General features: G+C 42.0%; 1 protein-coding gene across 1 annotated transcript in view; it reads right to left on the reverse strand.

The window, feature by feature from the left end:
- LOC121553438 (protocadherin-15-like) overlaps positions 1 to 932 on the reverse strand; it is a 273628-nt gene extending 272696 nt beyond the window's left edge. Inside the window, 1 exon segment of the mRNA XM_041866538.2 lies at positions 662 to 932. The gene's annotated coding sequence lies outside the window, so the exon portion shown is untranslated.
- Between the last annotated feature and the right edge of the window lie 8222 nt (positions 933 to 9154).

Raw genomic sequence — 9154 nt, forward strand, 5'->3', positions numbered from 1 at the left:
CTTGAGGTAAATCCACAGGCGAGAGAGAGCGAGGGAGAGGGAGAGAGACCAGACCCATGCGCGTGAAGGCGCTATAGCTTAGTGCCTCCGTGGAGAAATGTGTGATTTTTGGATGCTTCTCTGCATAAAACAAAAGCACGGAGTATTCCACTCTGGGAGACATGAAGTGATGAAAGCGACTGATGATCGTGAAACAACTCTTTGTTTTGCCTGCAGCTGCAGTTTACAGTAAAACACTAACACTAATTGGATATCACCCTTGCGTAATCCAATGTGAACGCTGATGCGCTCAGTGTGATTTAAAACTTCACTTTCAAGAGATTAACGGAACCGTAGTCTACTCTGGGTAGAGTAGTTTAACCATGGTGATGCAATGTCAATTATAAAATATAGTGCTAATAATTATTATCACGTTATAATGGTTTATTACTGGCATCCCCCTATACTGCAATGATTATACACTGCATTTAGTCAATTTATTTGAAAGGACTAGCGCATAGATCCACACACAACAAACAAATAAACACTTTATAGAAGCCTATATATTACAACGGCGGCAGGCAACAAACGTTCCAATACATTTGAACTACCTCTATACATTATTCCCTTACTGAAGTCAAAATATTACAACGGTCATATCAAACGTAAAATAATGTCTTACCATGTTGTCTCCAAAAGCACACAAATCCTATTCGGACTGTCACAGACGCCAACTGACACTAGAACACGTCCTCACACAAGCACATCAGCCCTCGACCGCCCCCTGTCTCTCGCCTACACTTGAAAGGGAGACTCCGTGGCCAGAAATAACAACTATTGTACGAGTTAGTATGTTTCTGTTGGCAAGCACGATTATCAAGCATCGAAACTCAGCTGCGCACAGCACATAGCCTACAGAAACCAACTATTCGTTGAAATTCAGACGCTCTCTCTCTCTCTCTCTCTCTCACTCTGCCTGAGCAAATGCTCTTGACGTTAAGCAGTAATCCTATTACGCGGGCAGTAAAGGTGAAGTCGGGTAAATCTGTATTTTCCCCCTGTCCACGTCGTCTGAGAGAGCAGCTAAACCTGACCAACTCCTACTACACAGAGGGGTGCGGAGGGACAGTAAAGACACACAGGATCATGCTAGTCTACACCTTAGTTTCTATAGGGTCATATACACTTAGATTAAGAATGAGAGCAATTACCTTTGACAAGGTTATGTAACATACTCTAATCTCACCATGTCTATTTTATAAATAATGAACACATTAAAATATTAATCCAATCAATAGGCTATTGCACAGGTGAAAATAATCCTAGTCCTAACTGAAAATGCTTTCAGTGAAAATAAGTGAATGGTCGTCAGTATCTCCACAGTAGGCAGAAGTGTTATCCCTCAATCAAGATTACTCTCAGCTAAGGGTAGCAGCAGTGTGAAGGTCATCATAAGCCATTTACAATCGGTTGCCATTCATTTTTGCCTTTACTGTACTCTGTCTGAATGGACTGGAGGATGTTAGTGCTGAAACGATATTAACACTATACGTTTCTAATGATGATTCACCTAGTGTGTAAGGGTTGGTGTGAGGTGTGACCCAGGTGCGGTGCAGGATAGACAGTAGCCAGTAAGCAGAGATGGTGAAACAAGGCTCTTTACTGGTGGTCCCGAAGCCAGGATACAAAACAACGGACTTAACACGATAAAAGAAAGGTGAGGCAAATAAGTCTCCAAAAACAGGCTGACAGCCAAAATACGAAATAGCAACTAAATTCAGCAAAAAAAGAAATGTCCTCTCACTGTCAACTGCGTTTATTTTCAGCAAACTTAACATGTGTAAATATGTGTATGAACATAACAAGATTCAACAACTGAGACAAACTGAACAAGTTCCACAGACATGTAACTAACAGAAATTGAATAATGTGTCCCTGACCAAAGGGGGGTCAAAATTAAAAGTAACAGTCAGAATCTGGTGTGGCCACCAGCTGCATTAAGTACTGCAGTGCATCTCCTCCTCATGGACTGCACTAGATTTGCCAGTTCTTGCTGTGAGATGTTACCCCACTCTTCCACCAAGGCACATGCAAGTTCCCAGACATTTCTGGGGGGAATGGCCCTAGCCCTCACCCTACGATCCAACAGGTCCCAGAAGTGCTCAATGGGATTGAGATCTGGGCTCTTCGCTGCCGATGGCAGATCACTAACATTCCTGTCTTGCAGGAAATCACGCACAGAACAAGCAGTATGGCTGATGGCATTGTCATGCTGGAGGGTCATGTCAGGATGAGCCTGCAGGAAGGGTACCACATGAGGGAGGAGGATGTCTTCCCTGTAACGCACAACGTTGAGATTGCCTGCAATGACAACAAGCTCAGTCCAATGATGCTGTGACACACCGCCTCAGACCATGACGGACCCACCACCTCCAAATCGATCCCGCTCCAGAGTACAGGCCTCGGTGTAACGCTCATTCCTTCAACGATGAACGCAAATCCGACCATCACCCCTGGTGAGAAAAAACCGCGACTCATCAGTGAAGAGCACTTTTTGCCAGTCCTGTCTGGTCCAGCGACGGTGGGTTTGTGCCCATAGGCAACATTGTTGCCGGTGATGTCTGGTGAGGACCTGACTTACAACAGGCCTACAAGCCCTCAGTCCAGCCTCTCTCAGCCTATTGCAGACAGTCTGAGCACTGATGGAGGGATTGTGCGTTCCTGGTGTAACTCAGGCAGTTGTTGTTGCCATCCAGTACCTGTCCTTCAGGTGTGATGTTAGGATGTACCAATCCTGTGCAGGTGTTGTTACACGTGGTCTGCCACTGCGAGGACAATCAGCTGTCCATCCTGTCTCCCCGTAGCGCTGTCTTAGGCATCTCACAGGACGGACATTGCAATTTATTGCCCTGGCCGCATCTGCAGTCCTCATGCCTCCTTGCAGCATGCTTAAGGCACATTCACGCAAATGAGCAGGGACCCTGGGTGTTTTTCAGAGTCAGTAGAAAGGCATCTTTCGTGTCCTAAGCTTTCATAACTGTGACCTTAATTGTCTACCGACTGTAAGCTGTTAGTGTCTTAACAACCGGTCCACAGGTGCATGTTCATTAATTGTTTATGGTTCATTGAACAAGCATGGGAAACAGTGTTTAAACCCTATACAATGAAGATCTGTGAAGTTATTTGGATTTTTACAAATTATCTTTGAAAGACAGGGTCCTGAAAAGGGGACATAAATTTTTTTGCTGAGTTTTTTAATGTTTTAATGTTTTTTTTTTTTTTTTACCTTTATTTAAACAGGTAAGCCAGTTGAGAACAAGTCCTCATTTACAACTGCGACCTGGCCAAGATAAAGCAAAGCAGTGCGATAAAAACAACAACACAGAGTTACATATGGGGTAAACAAAACATAAAGTCAAAAATACAAACAGAAAATATATATACAGTGTGTGTGAATGTAGTAAGTTATGGAGGTAAGGCAATAAATAGGCTATAGTGCAAACTAGTTACAATTTCGTATTAACACTGGAATGATAGATGTGCAAAAGATGATGTGCAAATAGAGATACTGGGGTGCAAATTAGCAAAATAAATAACAATATGGGGATGAGGTAGTTGGGTGGGCTAATTTCAGAATGGCTGTGTACAGGTGCTGTGATCGATAAGGTGCTCTGACAACTGATGCCTAAAGTTAGTGAGGGAGATAAGAGTCTCCAGCTTCAGAGATTTTTGCAGTTTGTTCCAGTCATTGGCAGCAGAGAACTGGAAGGAATGGCGGCCAAAGGAGGTGTTGGCTTTGGGGATGACCAGTGAGATATACCTGCTGGAGCGCAGACTACGGGTGGGTGTTGCTATGGTGACCAGTGAGCTAAGGTATGACAGGGATTTGCCTAGCAGTGATTTATAGATGACCTGGAGCCAGTGGGTTTGGCGACGAATATCTAGTGAGGGCCAGCCAACAAGAGCGTACAGGTCACAATGGTGGGTAGTATATGGGGGTTTGGTGACAAAACGGATGGCACTGTGATAGACTACATCCAATTTGCTGAGTAGAGTGTTGGAGGCTATTTTGTAAATGACATCGCCGAAGTCAAGGATCGGTAGGATAGTCAGTTTTACGAGGGCATGTTTGGCAGCATGAGTGAAGGGGGCTTTGTTGTGAAATAGGAAGCCGATTCTAGATCTAACTTTTGATTGGAGATGCTTAATGTGAGTCTGGAAGGAGAGTTTACAGTCTAGCCAGACACCTAGGTATTTGTAGTTGTCCACATACTCTAGGTCAGACCCGCCGAGAGTAGTGATTCTAGTCGGGTGGGTGCAAGCAGCGTTCGGTTGAAGAGCATGCATTTAGTTTTACTAGTGTTTAAGAGCAGTTGGAGGCTACGGAAGGAGTGTTGTATGGCGTTGAAGCTCGTTTGGAGGTTTGTTAACACAGTGTCCAATGAAGGGCCAGATGTATACAAAATGGTGTCGTCCGCATAGAGGTTGAGTCCCCTCCCCACCCGCCGGCAGTTTAGTTTATGACTGAAATAATAAAGAAACAATTCTCGAGTACCTGTACATACTTCTCCGATCAGACACTGATTAGTACTGCTGAGCATAGAGAAACTAGCAGAGAAAACTGAGCAAGGGAACACAGGGAAGTGAGGGCATAAATACACAGGTGACACCAATAGGATGGTGATTAGTCCAGACTGTGAGTGAGGAGGTGCCTAAGGTTGTCGGAGGATGACACCTAGTGGGTCGCTCAGAAACTGCGACCCCTTCCTGTTACACTAGCGGTCACCTTACAACAATCACTGGTCTTTACCGGTGGAAAAAGTACCCAATTGTCATACTTGAGTAAAAGTAAAGATACCTTAATAGAAAATGACTCAAGTAAAAGTGAAAGCCATCCAGTAAAATACTACTTGAGTAAAAGTCTACAAGTATTTCCTTTTAAATATACTTAAGTATCAAAGTAAATATAATTGCTAAAATATACTTAAGTATTCATATTTTCAAATTCCTTATATTAAGCAAACCAGACCGAACCATTTTCGTTTTTTCCGTTTTCTTTTCATCATTTACAAATTAAGCATGTGTTTAGTGAGTCCGCCAGATCAGAGGCAGTAGGGATGACCAGAGATGTTCTCTTGATAAGTGTATGAATTGGATCATTTCCTGTCCTGCTAAGCATTCAAAATGTAACGAATACTTTTGGGTGTCACGGAAAATGTATGGAGTAAAAATTACATTCTTTTCATTAGGAATGTAGTGAAGTAAAAGTAAAAGTAGTCAAAAATATAAATAGTAAAAGTAAAGTACAGATCCCCCAAAAAACTACTTAAGTCGTACTTTCAAGTATTTTTACTTAAGTACTTTATACCACTGCTCAGATCACAACAAAACTCCTCTCATCAATATACCTTGCTCTAATTAGAATAGGCATCATTGTTGAATAAGTCTTGACATGCCATGTTGAGGGAACATTAAAGAAGTTTGACTCTTCATGCAAACAAGGACACTTTTCCATTCAGACTGGGGGAAAGTGTTGCATTATCCATTCAAGAGGCGTCAAGGACATCCAAAATCCAGGGCGCAATAAAAATGGTATGTTAATATCCAATGCGCTTATCCAATGTTCTCTCAGTTTCCATTGGGATGAAACTAGAATGAAGTGAATGAACAGAGAAGACAAATGCATTCAGGAACTGACAGAATAAAAATATGTTTTTCAGCCAATTCAGTATATTTCTATGAAGAAAATAAAACCGGGAAAGGAAATACAGTGCATTCGGAAAGTATTCAGACCCACTTGACTTTTTCCACATTTTGTTACATTACAGCCTTATTCTAAAACTGATTACAGTGAGGGAAAAAAAGTATTTGATCCCCTGCTGATTTTGTACGTTTGCCCACTGACAAAGAAATGATGAGTCTATAATTTTAATGGTAGGTTTATTTGAACAGTGAGAGACAGAATAACAACAAAAAAATGTCAAAAATGTTATAAATTGATTTGCATTTTAATGAGGGAAATAAGAATTTGACCCCTCTGTAAAACATGACTTAGTACTTGGTGGCAAAACCCTTGTTGGCAATCACAGAGGTCAGACGTTTCTTGTAGTTGGCCACCAGGTTTGCACACATCTCAGGAGGGTTTTTGTCCCACTCCTCTTTGCAGATCTTCTCCAAGTCATTAAGGTTTCGAGGCTGACGTTTGGCAACTCGAACCTTCAACTCCCTCCACAGATTTTCTATGGGATTAAGGTCTGGAGACTGGCTAGGCCACTCCAGGACCTTAATGTGCTTCTTCTTGAGCCACTCCTTTCTTGCCTTGGCCGTGTGTTTTGGGTCATTGTCATGCTGGAATACCCATCCACGACCCATTTTCAATGCCCTGGCTGAGGGAAGGAGGTTCTCACCCAAGATTTGACGGTACATGGCCCCGTCCATCGTCCCTTTGATGCGGTGAAGTTGTCCTGTCCCCTTAGCAGAAAAACACCCCCAAAGCATAATGTTTCCACCTCCATGTTTGACGGTGGGGATGGTGTTCTTGGGGTCATAGGCAGCATTCCTCCTCCTCCAAACACGGCGAGTTGAGTTGATGCCAAAGAGCTCGATTTTGGTCTCATCTGACCACAACACTTTCACCCAGTTCTCCTCTGAATCATTCAGATGTTCATTGGAAAACTTCAGACGGGCATTTATATGTGCTTTCTTGAGCAGGGGGACCTTGCGGGCGCTGCAGGATTTCAGTCCTTCACGGCGTAGTGTGTTACCAATTTTTTTCTTGGTGACTATGGTCCCAGCTGCCTTGAGATCATTGACACGATCCTCCCGTGTAGTTCTGGGATGATTCCTCACCGTTCTCATGATCATTGCAACTCCACGAGGTGAGATCTTGCATGGAGCCCCAGGCCAAGGGAGACTGACAGTTATTTTGTTTCTTCCATTTGCGAATAATCGCAACAACTGTTGTCACCTTCTCACCAAGCTGCTTGGCGATGGTCTTGTAGCCCATTCTAGCCTTGTGTAGGTCTACAATCTTGTCCCTGACATCCTTGGAGAGCTCTTTGGTCTTGGCCATGGTGGAGAGTTTGGAATCTGATTGATTGATTGCTTCTGTGGACAGGTGTCTTTTATACAGATAACAGCCTGAGATTAGGAGCACTCCCTTTAACAGTGGGCTCCTAATCTCAGCTCGTTACCTGTATAAAAGACACCTGGGAGCCAGAAATCGTTCTGATTGAGAGGGGGTCAAATACTTATTTCCCTCATTATAATACAAATCAATTTATAACATTTTTGACAGAGATGTGTTCCAAAGCCACTCCTGTGTTTTCTTGGCTGTGTGCTTAGGGTCGTTGACCTGTTGGAAGGTGAACCTTCGCCCCAGTCTGAGGTCCTGAGCACTCTGGAGCAGGTTTTCATCAAGGATCTCTCTGTACTTTGCTCCGTTAATCTTTCCCTTGATCCTGACTAGTCCCTGCTGCTGAAAAACATTCCCACTGCATGATGCTGCCCCCTCCATGCTTCACCGTAGGGATAGTGCCAGGTGTCTTCCAGACGTTACACTTGGCATTCAGGCCAAAGAGTTCAATCTTGGTTTCATCAGACCAGAGAATCTCAAATATAAAATATATTTTGATTTGTTTAACACTTTTTTGGTAACTACATGATTCCATATGTGTTATTTCATAGTTTTGATGTCTTCACTATTATTCTACAATGTAGAAAACAGTACAAATAAAGAAAACCCCTTGAATTAATAGGTGTGTCCAAACTTTTGCTTGGTACTGTACATGTACCTGTACCTTCCCAATCTCTGTCCCATTGGATTAGCATATAGTCGACCAAATCTGGAGTCAAGTGAAGATGATTAGGGGCATAAACATGAAATCAGCTTAAATACAATGAATGTGAGAGAAGAGCTGTCAGAGCTCTGTCCTGCACAGGAGTCAATGTAGAAATACGTTTCCTTTTGTTCAATGACACTTTGTGAAGTAAATTAAAACAATAATGACATTTACATTTACATTTTAGTCATTTAGCAGATGCTCTTACCTAGAGCGATTTACAGGAGCAATTAGGGTTAAGTGCCTTGATCAAGGGCACATCGACAGATCTTTCCGCTAGTTGGCTCGGGGATTCTAATCTTATTTGAGAAAACTGGGCACTAATAAAAGCCTTGTGTTAACAATATGCTGCCCAAAGAGGCTAGTGGATTGTAGTAACCCAAGCATTGTGAGTCATGAATATATTACTATCTGCTGTTATTTGTCATTGTTATAAAGTGTATTGTTCCCCATCATTTCAAACGCACAGCTCTTCAGATCAATAGAGGGCTGTTACGTTCTGCGTCATTCTGGTTCATGGGCCAATTCCTTTGGGTTTTCTCCACATCTCATCCTCTTTTCAAAGACTAAAATGACTGTTCAAAAACCTTGTCTAATTAGCATTCATCTGAATTCTTCCTCCACAAGAAGCTAATCCAGGTTAAGATCAAAATCTCAACTTGGCCCGACTAGTTTTTTATATCAAGCAGGCTTTGTGTAAAAGCTCTCTAATAATCAGGCTGTCAGAGTGTTCATTCTTTCTCTTCTCTTGTCTCCCTCTCTTGTGCTGAGAGGAAGCAGGGCAGAGTTCAGGGAGAAGTGAACACACTCTGGAGAGAGAAATGATTAAAGGGCAAGTCCACCACTTTTCAACCTCATTTTCATTATCTCCAGCATAATACCAGTGTCAACATTTCTAAGTTTAAAAATAATAACATATAAAGTAAAAAAGTTATACTCAAGGACTTTTTCAAAAGTTAAAACATTTTAAAAACACTATGAGATTCGCGGTGACGTGGGGAGCAAGAAAATACCCTCCCTTGGGCAGGAAAATAAAATTACAGTTTTTTACTTTTAATCCTACCCAGTGATGACACAGACAAGCATTTTTTAGGACGTTTCTTCTTATCTTTTTAACCACAGATCATAGAAACACGCTGTTTTCACATACACTACCAGTTAAAAAGTTTGGACACCCCTACTCATTCAAGGGTTTTTCTATATTTTTACTATTTTTTACATTGTAGAACAATAGTGAAGACATAAAAACTATGAAATAACACATATGGAATCATGTAGTAAACAAAAAAGTGTTAAACAAATCAAAATATATTTTATATTTGAGATTCTTCAAA

The sequence above is a fragment of the Coregonus clupeaformis genome, chromosome 37 (genome assembly GCF_020615455.1).
Source record: "Coregonus clupeaformis isolate EN_2021a chromosome 37, ASM2061545v1, whole genome shotgun sequence".
Taxonomy (NCBI): domain Eukaryota; kingdom Metazoa; phylum Chordata; class Actinopteri; order Salmoniformes; family Salmonidae; genus Coregonus; species Coregonus clupeaformis.